We start from the raw sequence: 15,423 nt of genomic DNA on the forward strand, positions 1-15,423 counted from the left end.
TGTCAGAAGAGAAGACAGCATCTAATGCCCTGGAACTGGAGTTATGGACAGATGGTTATGACCCACTGTATAGGGCTGGGAACTGAATCATCTGGATCTTCTGTATGAACAAGTGCTTTTAGCCACTGAGCCACCTCTCCAGCATCTCTCTCTCTCTCTCTCTCTCTATATATATATATATATATATATATATATATACACACACATATATGTATATATATGTGTGTATGCATATATAAAAACAATATGCAGTATATTAATATTATATATTGATATTTATATATAAAACATCAATATGTAATATATTATAAATAAATATATAAAATAGATAAAAATGTATAGATATTAAGGTTAGGGCCTGGGGACCTTTTACCTTTCACTACAACCCTATAGCCCTGTTTCTCACAACCTCCCTTTAAGATATGGTTTTGCTAAGTTGTCCAGGCTGGCTTTGAACTCTCTCTGTAACCAAGGCAGGCCTTGAATTTTAATCCTGTCTCCCAAATAGCTGAGATTATAGATTGTTCCACTAGAACCAACCCAGTTTATCTCTTATGACCCAAGACTCCTCTTCAAAATCTTATAGATGTCTAACGAGGCAACCTTTAGTAAAATGTGACACAAGCACGCAGCGTGGTACCCAGCACAACTAACCACTTCTACATGGCAGTGTGTCTGGGAGAGCTCAGAATCGGTCCTAGTGAGAGGAAGCCAGAGGCAGAGAGGCTGTCTGCAGCGTGAGACGAACTGTGTATTTGAAACTGGAATTGTATAGTTATGTCAGAGGCAAAAGCTGCCCCAAGTATTTCTCCTGAATTCTTGCTTTAGTTTCTCTGAGCAGAGTGAAATAATGAATGGTGTTTATGTGGGTCTGTATAGGAGGGCAGAGAGCATCAAGTGGAGTCAGGATGAATCCAATCCCTGCCTAAACCACACATGGAAATGGGGGCAAATCCCCATGTTACAGATGACTGTAAGCACTTGAGAAACTGGTGCTGGACCCCAAGAGCTGGGTGAGGAAATTAGCATTCGTAGTTTGAGCTACCAAGTTCAGGGAGATCCCTTTTCTATTTGTGTGGTGTGCAGGTGTGTAGATGTGCACACACAGATATTCTTGGTTGCTTTGTTCGTGTGCTAACAGTATTGCTTGTGGGAACTCAGAGCGGGCGTGATCACAGTGCCGGCCCTTAGCCTGTCTATTGCTATTTAGTTCAAAGATGCTTATTGTTAAGGTTAAAAGACTATTACGTGTTACTTAAAGATATATGGGATGCAGACAACTATGAGAAAAAGATAGTCATTGGTTTGAAAGACTGGAGTGGTCCTGTGACCTGGAGGGTCCCTCGCATGAGCTTCCCAACAACTGGAAAAGCTATAAACAACAGGGAAGAGGCCTAGATGAGAAATAACCTCTGAAAGCACAGGCCAATGATGATGGTTCCTTCCTTTTTTTTTTTTTTTTTTTTTTTTTATCCAGGGAACTATTTCTGACTTGTGCAGTATCATTTTCCAAGGTTGAAGAGTTTTAAGGTGATGTCCGGCTATGGAAGGTGATATCCGGCTACGGAGAGAAGCAGCCATTGCACCCATGGTTCCGGTGGGACCACTTCATTTTCTGAGCCTCGGTTTCTTCATCTGTGGGTTGGAAAAAACAGTTGCCCTTCAGAAAGCTGTGCAAACAAAGAAATGACGGTTGCCCGTAAAAATGCTAGATTAAAGGAGTCCCAGCTGCATTTGAATACGCTATGAATAATCATCGTATTATAATTTAAGTCCAGCCACAGACAAGCCGGGCCCCGGACCTCCTCCACTCCAGATGCCCGCAGATGACAAGGATAATTAAGCAGACCGACTTCAGGCTTCCTGTCCCCAGGTGAGAATCCCCTGTTAATCAGCACACAAGCTGGGGCCCTCGGTGCCGGAGTGACTCAGAAAGGACGCAGCGGGTCTTTGTCTGTTGTGCAGCTTATTAATTTAATTCCCCTTGGATGCTTTGTGCTCTGTCTGGAAATGAAACAGCACTTTGATCGGAGGACGAGATGCCAGCTCGCAGTGGGTTCGTGAGTCCCCGGGTGCTGAAACTGCTTGTTTTGTCCGACTCTGCAAGCTTGCTCCCTCCCACTGAAATCTTGGAGCTGCGTTATGGCGAGTTGCAGGAATCCCACGGAGGAAGAGCTGGAGAAAAGGTGAACTCAAAACTTCTCTTGCCAAATCCACTCCTTGCTTGGGAGTCACTGCCAGCTCTTTGCTTTGCACTATTTTAGTAGCCTAGAACTGGTCTAAAGTGGCCGGTTTGTTTTGCCCACATTCTCTTCCTGTCTTCGGACTGTCCTTATAACTCCTGACACCACAGTGAGATCTTTGAAATCGTGAATCCGACAGGTCACCGCCCTTAGGATAAGTCACAAGCTCCAGAGAAGGTTATATAAGACTGAAGGAGACCTTGCTTCATAAGGAACTGGACAGGGAAACTGGTGATGGCCACCGTCCACTAAGAGCAGGAAGATGGTGGCCGGTACAGGGATGGCTGAGATGAGGGAGAAATGAGGGGCTGTAAAATCTGGTAAGGAAGTAGAGTCAGCGGGAAATGAAGATTGGACAGACTTGGTCATAGGGTTTATCACAGCAGTAGAAAATAACTAATCCACAACTGAACCAGGTGACATGAGGCCGAGAGCACTGTGAGTAAGGCGGTAAAATTCACACTGTAGAAAGTGACCATGTGAAGCTAGAAACGAGGTAGTACTGCTCTTGGGGACATCATGGAAAGAAAGCCGGGCGCTGGCACTGCTAATTGCCGAAAACTTACTTATTCTGTGCCACGTTTTGATATGGATTTATTTCTCAGTCCTACAGAAAATCCTGTGAGGAGGATATCTTCATTCCCATGTGAAGAAATGTTCCAGAAGGCTAGAAGCTGTTCTGTGGTTCCGTTAAGATGCAAAGAGTTTTTAAACTTTTTTTTGTTTATTTGTTTCCTGGCTTTTTGAGACAGGGTTTCCCCGTGTAGCCCTGGCTATCCTGGAACTTGCTCTGTAGGCCAGGCTGGCCTCAAACTCAGAGATTCTTCTGCTTCTGTCCCCTGGGATTAAAGGCATGAGCCACCATGCCCTGCCGTGATTCAGACATTCTCAAATATTTGGAGTTATTAAAGGAAATCGGTCCATGAGAACCTATTTGTATGTGTTTGGAGCTGTCTATGCTGCACAGCTGTGTGCTTGCAAATGCAGCTGCATCCTTAGTGTTAATTTAAGGCAAGTGTGAGACAGAGGGGACCCACGTGTCCTCAGGGCACGGTGGTGGGGGCGAGCACTGTTATCCTTAGATGATGCTGGCCCTTATGATATACTTTTGTTAGAATAAAGGCTAGGCATTGTGAATTCTTTTTTAAAAATTAATTTTAATAATTTTAATTAATTTCATGAATGTGAGTACACCGTCGCTGTCTTCACGCACACCAGGAGAGGGCATCAGATCCCATTACAGATGGTTGTGAGCCACCATGTGGTTGCTGGGATTTGAACTCAGGAGACCTCTAGAAGAGCAGTCAGCGCTCTTAACCGCTGAGCCATCTCTCCAGCCCTGCATTGTGAATTCTTTAGGTCTTTATTGTAAGTATCCTCTCATTTTGGAAGGAGTGAATGGTCAGGAGTAGGCAGGTCACTCTGGTCTTTGAGTGTCAGCAAACAGACTCTTTCCTTTCATCTAACAGCCTGGAGTGGGCTATAAGTCACCGGCATTGACCACTCTGAAAACACCTCAGCTATAGGAAATCATGCAGCCAACACCCCTGGTTCAGCTCTAGGAGGCTTTACCTGAGTCAGGGCTGCTGCAGACGACCCTTAGAGAAACCTGAAGCTTTTCTCACTGCAGACAGCAGTGGGAACGCTTCTCAGCAAGAGGCTAGGGACTGGTGTAAACACAATCCCCTCAGCCGAATACTGTGCTCCACAACCAGAGTGGACAGCTCTGGTTCCGAGTTAGCCCACGGCACAAGGCCAAGTAACAGGCTCCCTTTCTTTGACCGCTTATGAGTTTTCTGAGTAGGGAAGGCTGTGCCTGTCACGTGAAGAGAAGCTGCAGTGGTATCCTGGAACAGAAGGGGGCAATGATGAAAGACACGGAGACAGGGCAGAAGAGTCTGTCAGGACCACAGAAGGCAACGGGTGGTGCGTGAGATATTGCAAGTCTCCAACACTGGAAGACTGAAGACCTGCAGCTCCTTCTCAGTCAGGTTGGCTGTTGCTCTCCCAGTAGATGCTCCAATGAGCAGCTCACATTTCACTGACTCTTTAGTGCTGGGTGTTGACAGTCAGAACCCCAGAGCCATAAGCCTCCCATCGGAGTATCTAGAGCTTTAAGTCCTTGGCTTTTTGAGGCCAGGAGCTGAAAGCCTCTAGTTCTTCTGTTCGCTCCAACTCTCTGTTTCCATCATCCTAATCCACAAAGCTTCAGTAGTCCAAGGCCCAGGCCTGTCTGAAGAGCTGCCTCAGGCCTACTGTGCTTTCCAACCAAGTCGAGCACAAGGACTTCCTGGCAACAGCCCTCGCTGGCGCCATTTTGCTGAAAAGGAAGACAAATACATGTTGGTGAAGCATTTTCTCCCAGGCCACTGGGAGACAGCATCAGGGCCACTGTGGTCTGCCGGGCCCCTGCCCATGACAGGGCATTGGGCTGGACACCTTGCCTAGATGTACCTCATCCAGCAGGAGTTTGGTTGTTCCGATGGCTTTACCTTCACACCCAGCAGCCCTGAGTTATTTCACCAGCAACATGAGTGCACAGGACATTGGAATACTGATTTGATCCCAAAGGGTAGTATTGATTTTCCCACCCTTTGCAACTGGAAGACACATCTGACTGCACTGCCACAATGCTCACACCCCTAACCCTACACACACACACACATATATACACACACACAGGTGGAAGCATTTCTTCCCGGTCGGTGCCTTGGTTCATTAATCTTCTGATGTGGCATTCGGACTTCAGATGTGACCACAGACTTCTGGTATTGGTGTCCTGCCATGGAGGAGGCAGGATGAACGATTGTGTTTGCATTGGGTCCTGGGGGAAGTGCCTGGGGGTAGAGGCTTTAGGAGAGTAGCTATTGACTCCTGGCTGGAAACCTTGGATAATTCCAATCTTCCCAGCGCCTTGCTGTCTGCCCCTAAACTCGAGGTCGTTTCTAGGACCTTCTGTTTGTTGCTGTTTTCGTTTTGTTTTATGTGTACGGGACTTTTTACCTACATGTAAGTCCATGCACCATGTGCATGCAGTGCTGGAGGAAGCCAGAAGAGGGCGTCAGGTCCTCTGAACCTGAAATGACAGATGGCTGTGAGCTGTGATGTGGGGCTGGGAATCACACTTCTGGAAGAGTAACCAGCACTCTTAACTCTCGAGCCCTTTGTTGCTGTTTTGTTTGTTTGTTTTGTTTTGTTTTTCTGTTTGTTTCTGAGCTCGAGGTTGTCTTGCTTCATAATCCTGATGGACCTGGTGCTCAGCAGAGATACCTAGCCTTACTGTGACTCCTGAGAGCTGAGGTTAAAGCCATTTTCACCCGGGGCTGGGTCCTTCTTGTCACGTCACAGGTGCCTGCCATCGTCTCTTGGATCTTTAAAGTTGTCTGCCTTCTGCTCTGCGTTTAGAAGCAGACAGCATGGCTAGGTGGTACTTGGCTTTGCAAAGACCCAGGGTAAGACTTCTGCTGTGCTAAACAAAATAGCAGCCCAGCTTTAGTTAGGTTGTTTTTTTTTTTTTTTTTTTTTTTTTTTTTTAAGATGAGCATGAAAAAGGATAAGCACCCTGATAAGATGTTGACTTTGCTTTTCTAATTAAGTCTAGGGGAGAATCCTTGCTGAAAAGAAGCCAACAGAATGTATCTTCGGAATTAATTATGGTAGCTGAATCAGCTTTCGGTGAGCAATCTCTCTCCCCTTGTGTTTCTCTGCCTCGGATGATTTTTAATGAATTATTCATTCTATCAACAAACTCTCTGCTTTGAGACACCGTGCTAAATGCTGAGTGCTTGGAAAAGATAATGATGATGGCCAACGTGAAGCACCAGGACCCGGGATCAATGCTCTCCGTGCGGAAACTGTGTGAAGAAGATGCCTTCGTGCTAGGAGCAGGTTGAGCACGGTGAGGTAATGAGAGTGGGATAGTGGGGTGACTTTGAGAGCAATGGAGCCTTTTCTAGCTCTTGGAGAGCTTGGCTCAAGGAGCTAGCATCCCCAGAAACTCAATGACTACCAAGGCCAGCCCAAGCTAGCGTCTTTCCGAAGGTCCTTGTCCCTAAATATGAAGAATGGAATTCACAGACGACAGAGAGAGAGATCCAGGTATTTTACTATAGGGAGCTGAGGAAAAAGTTAGCAGAGGCCTGTACAGCAGTGGGGATGCCTGGGAGTGGGATACACTGAGGGCCTTTTAGTTGCCAAGGCTCTACCAGAGGGATGGGACGGTCAGTCTAGATTCCGTCTCGGGGGCTGGGCTGCCTTGGAGTTTCAGTGGCATCTTCAGGATGGTTTCCAGGAAAGGCATGGGGGTGGGCTTCTTTAGGGAGGGAAAGAGGTTAGGATAAAACATCCCCTCTTCGGGTATCCTCAGACTTTTCTGGCCAGGGATAAGCTAGGGTATCTTTGGCTCTGGCAAGGACAACATTGCTCATAGGCTCAAGGATATTTCTGTCTTTTAGCCAAAAATAAAAACAACCCCAACAACAACAACAACAACTATAAAAATACCTGTTCTCTTTGGGGAGGGCAGTCCTTTTAACCCTGTAATTTTCAAACCAGTTTTTACTTCCAAATTCTCACCAGTAATTTGTTTAACACCACACATCAAATCTCAGAGCCTGGAGTCAAACCCAGTGTGGTGGTTTAAATGCAAATGGCCCCTGTGAGCTCCTATGCTGGGATATTCGCCCTCCCCGCTGCCCACCTCCCCCACCCCAACTAGTGGAACTGTTTGGGAAGGATTAGGAGGCATGGTCTTGTTGGAGGAGGCGTGGTCTTGTTAGAGGAGGCGTGTCACTGGGGGCAGGCTTTGGTGTTTCAAAAGTCCATGGCCTTCTCAGCTCTCTCTCATGCTTATTGATGAAGATGTAAGCTCTCAGCTACTGCTCCATACCTGCCTGCCTGCCTGCCTGCCGCCATGATGGTCATGGTCTCTAACCCTCCAAAACCGTGAGCCCTAAGGAAACTCTTCCGTAGCTGCTTTGGTCATGGCATCTCATCACAGCAATAGAAAAGTCACAAAGACACCCAGTTATTATACAGTGGCTCGGGAAGGGCCCGTCTCATACCATCTCATCTATGTGTTACAAGTTGTTTAAGGAGACAAGTCTCCTAGCTCCCCTCCCAGGAGGATTGGTATCCCGAAGCCTCTGCTCTGGAGCAACCACAGCAAAGATTTGGAAAGATGTGCAGGCAGGTGTGACAAACCTCCCTGTGCAGGAGGTCTGTCTCCACGAGAGCCATCTTTCCTGGGAATGATGGCTAGAGACAAGTCTCATCTCCGTTCATGTTACAGTGGCCACTATAACAAAGAACGCCCCACACGTCAGTAGCTTAGCACTGCGCAGACCGATCCCTCACTCCAGTAAATGTTAGATGTCGACTTGACTGGATAAGGGATTCTGTGGTGAGGGCCCAACTGGAACAAAATGGTAGAGAGAGGAAAGGTGACATTTTCGAGTGGGTCTTCTGTCTCCTGGATATCCACACTTTGGGTGTCAGGCCTTTGCCTCCAAAGTACTTGTACTGTTAGAGTTCTTTGGTCTGAACCTTCTGACTTGGACTGAGTCACATGCTTGGATTTACTTGTATCTGCCTCGACATCAGATTGTGGGTTCTCAGGCCTCCCCAGCCATCTTGTTCATCCGGTCTCCCTCAGCCATGACTGATACAATATGTATTTGTGTTAAGGAGTCATTGTCCCCCCAAGGTCATTCAGGTATTAGGGTCTCATTCATAGGGCAGCTGTGAACCCCACATGATTTCAGGTCCCCAGCATCTGGAGAAAAAATAGGGACAGAACAGAGGCTAAGCACAGGTGGGAGACAAATGATGCTGTGTTCGGCTCACAGATCAGTATTCAGAGGGCCTGGAAACAGAATGTGGCTCTGTCTCTGTCCATTTGTCTGTCTCACTCTCTGTCTCTGTCTCTCTCCCTGTCTCTCTGTCTCTCTCTCTCTGTCTCTCTCTCTCTCTCTCTCTCTCTCTCTCTCTGTATGTGTGTGTAGGACAACAGGAACAGGTTTGGTTGCCCTCTTCTCTCTCTCTGTGTGTACATGTATACATGTGTGATCTGTGCATGTGTGAGTGTGTGTGTAGGATGACAGGAACAGGTTTGGGAGACAGCTAGCCAGCCCCCGCCATGATGGCGTCCGCATCAGCTCAACCCCAGCCCAAGCAGCAGCTGTTCTGCAGGTGTCCGCTGCCATCTGGGTGCCCCCTGGGAGCTCATTTGGAATTCCAGGACACAACCCCATGTCTCGGGCATGAAAGGTACTCAGCACGTTTCTCTTGACAGGTCGATGCTTACACAAATGATGCCTCTCACTCAGACTCCACATACTCTGGAGCTGGCGCCATGATTTGCAAATGTGGTGCTTGGTGATATACACGAAGGTGTCTTTTGGAAGTGAAACGCATCTTGGCAACATCCTGCAACGGATAGCGAGACAGAAGCACACAAGCCTGCGTGCCACTTCAGCTTGAGTCCCGTAAACGCCTCACTCACAACTGAACTCTAGAGACCCTTTCTTTGATGATGACCCCTGACCCCTGCACGAGGTTCACAGTGGCCACTGTGGTTGCTCAGGACCCCCGCTTAACAATGGCCATCTGCCATTAAAGAAAGAGGTAAATGCTAGTGAGTCATAGTGGCTGTGAAGTAGTTCTTGGAGTCCCTGAACTACCATCTAGCCAGAGCTCTCTACCTCAGCACCTCGGCCATTTTGAACCAGATCCTTCCTTGTTGTTTAGCGGCACTCTTGACTTTGAGAAGCTATACACCAGGAGCACTGCCTGTTTGCTAAACGCCCCTGGGGAGCACTCCCTCCACGCCTAAGTGAGAGGGCTTCCTCCTGGAAATCCCCTGGTGAGGACTGTAGGAGCAGGCTATATCACCCGTTCCCTCTCACCCCTGTGCGAGCATGGATCATTGGCCACTATTATTTCTGACAAGGTGTCTGCCTGCACCTCAGTTAAGGTTAAAGGAAACACGGCTGTGAATTCTATCAGAGCTGCCGCCAGCCCCACCCCCACCCTCAGGCAGAAGATCAGGTTGAAGGGATGGGATGAGCTGTTCAGGTTGCTCAAAGTCACAGCAAGGTGGATCCACCCTGTCACCCCTGACCAAAGACACAGAGTGTCCTCCTCATGCAGAGGTCTCTCTCTAGCAGGTCAGTGGAGAGGCTGCGGTTACAGAGACCTCACTAGTGTTCCGTCCTGTCCCTTTAGCTACTGGAGACGTTGCTGGGTGTACTGGCTGCCTTTGTGTGTCAACCTGACACCAGCTGGAGCTATCACAGACAGGAACCTCCCTTGAGGAAATGCCTCCATGAGATCCAGCTGTGAGGCATTTTCTCAATTAGTGAGCAAGTGGGGAGGGCCCATTGTGGGTGGTGCCATCTCTGGGCTGGTGGCCTCGGGTTCTATAAGAGAGCAAGCTGAGCAAGCCGGGGGAAGCAAGCCAGTAAGTAACATCCCTCCATGGCCTCTGCCTCAGCTCCTGCTTCCTGCCCTGCTTGAGTTCCAGTCCTGACTTCCTTTGGTGATGAACAGCACTGTGGAAGTGTGAGCTGAATAAACCCTTTCCTCCCCAACTTGCTTCTTGGTCATGATGTTTGTGCAGGAATAGAAACCCCGAGTAAGACACTGGGTTTTTTCTGTACATCCTTCCAACTCATGCCAGCATTTCACAGGATAGCTTTCATATTTCAGAAATTGACACTTGTGGAGGGCATCTACGTCGTCATCTCTGGCCCCCTTTTAGGTAGCAGAGTAGCAGGAGTTATAGAGGTTGTCAGAACAGAGCGCACTGGTCCCATTTTACAGGTGAAGCCATTGAGACCAAGGCTCAGTGACTTTCCTAAGGACGTGACCATGAGTTGTCTCATGGACCAACTGAATGGATGTGTTGAAAGACGAGATTGAAAATGAAGGCTGAGTCAGAGGGAGGTTCAGCCCTGTCGACCCCCACAGCCATTTGCCATGGTGAGCTCTGTCTTTCCTAGGGGACTGGTGTTCTACATGTGGGGAAGACGACAGCTTCTTCGTGGCCGTGTCAGGCAATGGTTTGTGCCCTGACGCATTTTAGCTGCAGTGGTCCCTGCAGGTTTTGTTTTCTCTGCTGCACAACATAGCTGGCTCTGATCGCCGTAAGCTAGAGACAAGCCTTTCATGGGGGAATAAGTCTTGTTTTTGAGAAATATGATTAAAATCTATAAAGAGTTCCCTGATTCCAGAGAGGAGGAGATAGCCTCCACTGAGCTGTCTTGCCTGTAACTGTGGCCTCAGATGCCTTTGAATGTTGCCTGCTTGGAGAGTGGCTCTTTTTTTTTTTTTTTCAGAAGAATTACTATTTATTAGTTTAGCTATTTTAAGCAAGAGAAGCTATAATAGCCCCACAAACTGGCCAGGGGATAAAATAAAGAGACGATGCAGAGTGGGGATCCAGCTTAGAGGGAGGCAGAGGGTCCCCTGTGTCCTCCTGATAGTTCCAGAAATAATGGGACAAAAGGACAGTGGATTGGGGCTGGCCAGAGAGGGAGGGCTGGGCTGGAGCTCTCAGCCAATTGGGCAGTGGGCGTTGTGTGGATTTTTGTCTTCCTCGTGGTCCTCCCACTACCTGGTGAGGAGGATTCACCTTCTGAGAGGCCTGGCAACTCCAGCTAACCTGGTATGAATGTCTGTGGTACAGAAGTTCCTTTCACATGCATACCCTGGATTTGTGCCTTATACACTATTATCCCCATCTAGCAGATAGATAAATTGAGGCACAGATGGACAACGTAAAGGTCTTAAGCACAACAGAGGCCTTAAGCATTAATGAAGTTGACCTTTGTGGCAGAGTGTAGAAGGCCTGCTTCTTCTGCAGTCTCATAAAGAAGTGGGGAACCAGAAGCCCTGGCTGGATGCAGATCAGATATTGGGGCCCTGTGCTGAGAGACAGGTTGTTGAAGCACTGCCTGTAGAAACAAATTTGTAACATTTGTAACACCCTGCATCTTGCTGCAGAGGGTTCAAGTTGAGGAGAGAGGGAGCCCTGACTTGAAACTTCCCACTGGGCCTTAGGGAGGGTCCCTGGGTTCCCTGACCTGCCCAGCCAATTATCTGAGTACCTGGAAATATGGAAGGCCCCTGAGTTCCCAGGGCTCCCTTCCTTGCCCAGCCAATTAATGTTAAGTTCACCAGGATCACCAATCATTGCGTGCCTAGTTGCTGTTGCTATAATCTGTTCTCAAAAAATTGTATAAAAAGCATATGAAAGAGAGAGAAGGGGTCGCCTCTCCTCTGGGTGCAAGATGACCCCAGCACACTGGAACAATAAAATTCTTGCTTTTGCATCAAACTCCATTCTCGAGTCTCATTTGAGGGTCTCCTGGTGGCTAAGGCTTACTTTGAGCCTTACAGAGGAAGATGTGGCTTGATCAGAAAGGTAGGGCTACAGGGAAGGAATGAATACAGGCAAGGCAGGAAGGGGCCTGACAATGAAGGCAAGGTGCAGTTGTCAAGAAGTAGATGGCTGGGTGCACTGGTCATCTGGGAGCACTGCTGTGTGGCCTCTGGGGAGCACTGTGTATAGGATCTGGGGAGATGTGAACGAATGCCTGAAACCCGTGCAGGGCATGGGCCTCAGACTAAAGTAACACAACTCTACCAGAGCTCATCTTGGTGAACCAATGAGCAGGCTGGTGTTCCCTGCAGGAGCATGGGTGACTCAGAGGCCACCATATCCTTCCAGCCTGGGTGTCGACTCACAGACTGTATCCTGGGACCTCCGGCAGAAGTCTCCCCTTTGCTCAGCAGTGGTCACACAGCATCATGCTATAAGAAGGGAAAAGGGAGGGTGGGTGTTGATCCAAGGCACCTTCCGACTAGAGTAGCCAAACATTCTTAGGGACAGTGGGGAAGAGGAACACCAGAGAGTTGGCTAACGTCAATGATGACAAAACTCAGAGACGTCTGGAATCATCCTTTAAAGACGGGGTGGAAGTCAATTTGGTTCTCACCTTCTGTCTCCTGACTTTGATCTCTCCCCTCAGAGCCACAAGCAGAATCTCAGAAGGCATATGCTCCTGTGAGTGGATTGGCAGGGTCACGGCCTCCGTTTAGCCCTCTCGATGGGTTGAAATGGCTGACTCCATGAAATGGTTAATTTGAGAAATGTTTGCATAAGGGACATCGATTTTTCTCTTGATTATCTCTCCATCTCGACCCACAGACAGATACCAACTTCTGACTTTTGGACACATTGAACACTCTCTGGCTTGTGACGAGGCATTCCCTCAAGGTGGAGTGCTCACAGAGGCACACCTCATAGATGGGGAGTAAACATGAAATGGCATACGGTTATACACAGAGGAATGATCTCCACCTAGGCCAGTGGTTTTCAACCTGTGGGTCGTGACCTTTGAGGGTCAAATAACCCTTTCACAGAGATCGCCTAAGACCGTTGGAAAACACAAATATCTATGATTCATAACAAATTCACAAAGTACAGCTACGAAGTAGCAACAGAAACAGTTTTATGGTTGGGGTCACCACAACATGAGGAACTGTAATAAAGGGTTGCAGCATAACGGCCTAACCGTCAACACCACCCCACCTCCCCCAGCAGCACCTCCTTAGGGACCAAGGTCTACCACACAAGCCTTTGGCAGCCAATAAACATTCAGACTCTAGCAGCAGCGTGGGGCCTTTAGATGCTGCGTGTCGTAGCCCTGACTCTAGCCTGTAGACTAATGAGTTCTGAAATGTGTCTTCGGAAATTAGTCCCATGAAAAGCCAGTCCTTAGATGCCTCCTCGGCAAGTACCACACATGGGCAGTGGAGTCTGTGAGAGATGAATGGAGGACAGCAATTCTGTGGGATGTAGATTCCACAGCGAGGGGGACGAGAAAAAGACAAGGCTAAATACGGGGCGCAATTGGACAAGGATGGCAGGAATCCAGGAAGAAGTGGTAAGGCCATCTCAAACACCAGGGAATGTTGGGTATGGATAAAGGAAATGACCTCAGAGATGTTAGGTCAAATGATTGCAATCTGGGAATCCATTTGGATGTGATGAATAAGAGAAGAATTGAGGGTGGCTTCCAAGTGTCACCAGGTAGTTGGTAATGCCAAGTAAGAGACATGCTGAGATTGGGGAGCCAATAGATTGTACAGGTGGAGTGGTGTCCAGGTGGAGGGGTGTCCATGTGGAGAGATGCCCAGTTGGAGCGGTGTCCAGGTAGATGGATGCCCAGGTGGTGGAGGGGTGTCCATGGGGTCCCCGGGTGGAGGGGTGTCTAGGTGGAGAGGTGCCCAGGTGGAGGGGTGTCCAAGGGGTCCCCGGGTGGAGGGGTGCCCAGGTGGAGAGGTGCCCAGGTGGAGGGGTGTCCAAGTAGAGGGGTGTCCAGGTGAGTGGGTGTCCAAGTGGAGGGTTGTCCAGGTGGAGTGGTGTCTAGATAGAAGGGTGTCCAGGTGGAAGGGTGTCCATGTGAAGAGATGCCAAGGTGGAGTGGTGTCCAGGTGGAGGGGTGTCCAGATGGATAGTGTCCAGGTGGAGGGGTGTCCAAGTAGAGGGGTGTCCATGTGGAGAGATGCCAAGGTGGAGTGGTGTCCAGGTGCATGGGTGTCCAGGTGGAGGGGTGTCCAGATGGATAGTGTCCAGGTGGAGGGGTGTCCATGTTGAGAGATGCCCAGGTGGAGGTATGTCCAGGTGGAAGGGTATCCAGGTGGAAGAGTGTCCAGGTGGAGGGGTATCCAGGTGGAGTGGTGTCCAGGTGGAGGTTTGTCCAGGTAGATGTGTGTCCAGGTGGAGTGGTGTCCAGGTGGATGGGTGTACAGGTGGAGGGGTGTCCAGGTAGAGGGGTGTCCATGTGGAGAGATGCCCAGGTAGAGTGGTGTCCAGGTGGATGGGTATCCAGGTGGAGGGGTGTCCATGTGGAAAGATGCCCAGGTGGAGGTGTGTCCAGGTGGATGGGTATTCAGGTGGAGGGGTGTCCAGGTGGAGAAGGAGCCTATAAAGAGTTTAGGGCAGAGCAAAAGTGTTTTAAGGTAACCCAGAAGCTTCAGTGTAATAGTCTATGAAAAGAAGGCATTGGAGGAAAGTCCAATCATCAGAGAAATCTAAGAGATGGGCACAGAAGGATGAGGCTCACGTTTGAGGGTGTAAGGTCAGAAGCCAGGAGTAGGTGGAAGTAGGATGCAGCTGACTCCATTGTGTCTGTTGTCAGGAAGCGGAGAGAGATGAATGCTGGTGCTCAGCTAGCCTTGTCTGTTTCCCCTTTTTATGAACTCTTAGCCCATGAGTACCACTGGACTGTCTCTGACCCACCAGTGCCCTGAGTAATGACATGGAAACCATTTAACTAATTATGAAACCTTGGCCTTAGCTTAGACTTGTTCCCAATTAGCTCGTCTATCTAATTAACCCATTTATCCTAATCTAAGTTCTGCCCCATGCTTTGTTAATTACCTTTTCTTGGGTCCTAGCACCTATCTCTTCCTCTGCTGGCTAATCTCCACCTCTCTTTCCCAGAGTTCCTGTCTCTGCCCAGGAGTCCTGTTTTTCCTCTCCTGCCCTGGGATAGACCCTTCAGCTTTTTATTAAGCCAATCAGAATGTGATGGAGATGTTTATATAACATTGAAACAGCTGATGCTTCATAAAAAATAGCAATACCAAAGTCCAGCCTGTACTCAGTCAGCATTTGAATAATACGAAGGCAATCGTTTCACAGTGCACAAAAGATTACCCCAATATCTACTCTCCACATTCAAGGTGGGTCTTCTCTCCTCAGCTAAATCTGTCCGGAGAGTCCCTGGTAGCTGTAATTGGTGGCGTAATCTCCCAGGTGGTTCTTAACCCAGTTGGCCATGAAGATGAACTGTCACGGCGATGACCTAAGAACAGAGAAGAGGAGGAAAGAGTGTGTGTGTACTCTGGGAGCAATGGCGTTTAATCAGCGAGTGCAGTGCTGGGGGAGATCCCAAGGACTGGGAGAAATGGCGAGGTTGAGTAGAAGAGAATGCTGGTGAGGTCTCTCTAAAAACCGAAGTGTGAGGAGATGAGAGGGTTGCTCAGGGTAGAAAGTACCAGAACCCAAAACTTTCTCTGCATGAGAAGGTCTACAGGATGAGGACACAGTAGATCCTTGGATGGACTGAGGGAGGGCTAAAGTATTGCAGAGAGAATTCTAGGATGGATT

General features: G+C 48.6%; 1 long non-coding RNA gene across 2 annotated transcripts; it reads left to right on the forward strand.

Moving 5' to 3' along the window:
• The first annotated feature begins 1,686 nt into the window (after positions 1 to 1,686).
• On the forward strand, positions 1,687 to 9,832 carry LOC134479469 (uncharacterized). Of its 2 annotated transcripts, XR_010052821.1 has the most exons (4): positions 1,687 to 1,873; positions 2,020 to 2,186; positions 2,849 to 6,146; positions 8,536 to 9,832. It is a non-coding gene; the product is annotated as an uncharacterized LOC134479469 (long non-coding RNA). The 2 variants fall into 2 exon arrangements; XR_010052820.1 differs by having other exon boundaries at positions 2,020 to 6,146.
• The last annotated feature ends 5,591 nt before the right edge of the window (positions 9,833 to 15,423 follow it).

The sequence above is a fragment of the Rattus norvegicus genome, chromosome 6 (genome assembly GCF_036323735.1).
Source record: "Rattus norvegicus strain BN/NHsdMcwi chromosome 6, GRCr8, whole genome shotgun sequence".
Taxonomy (NCBI): domain Eukaryota; kingdom Metazoa; phylum Chordata; class Mammalia; order Rodentia; family Muridae; genus Rattus; species Rattus norvegicus.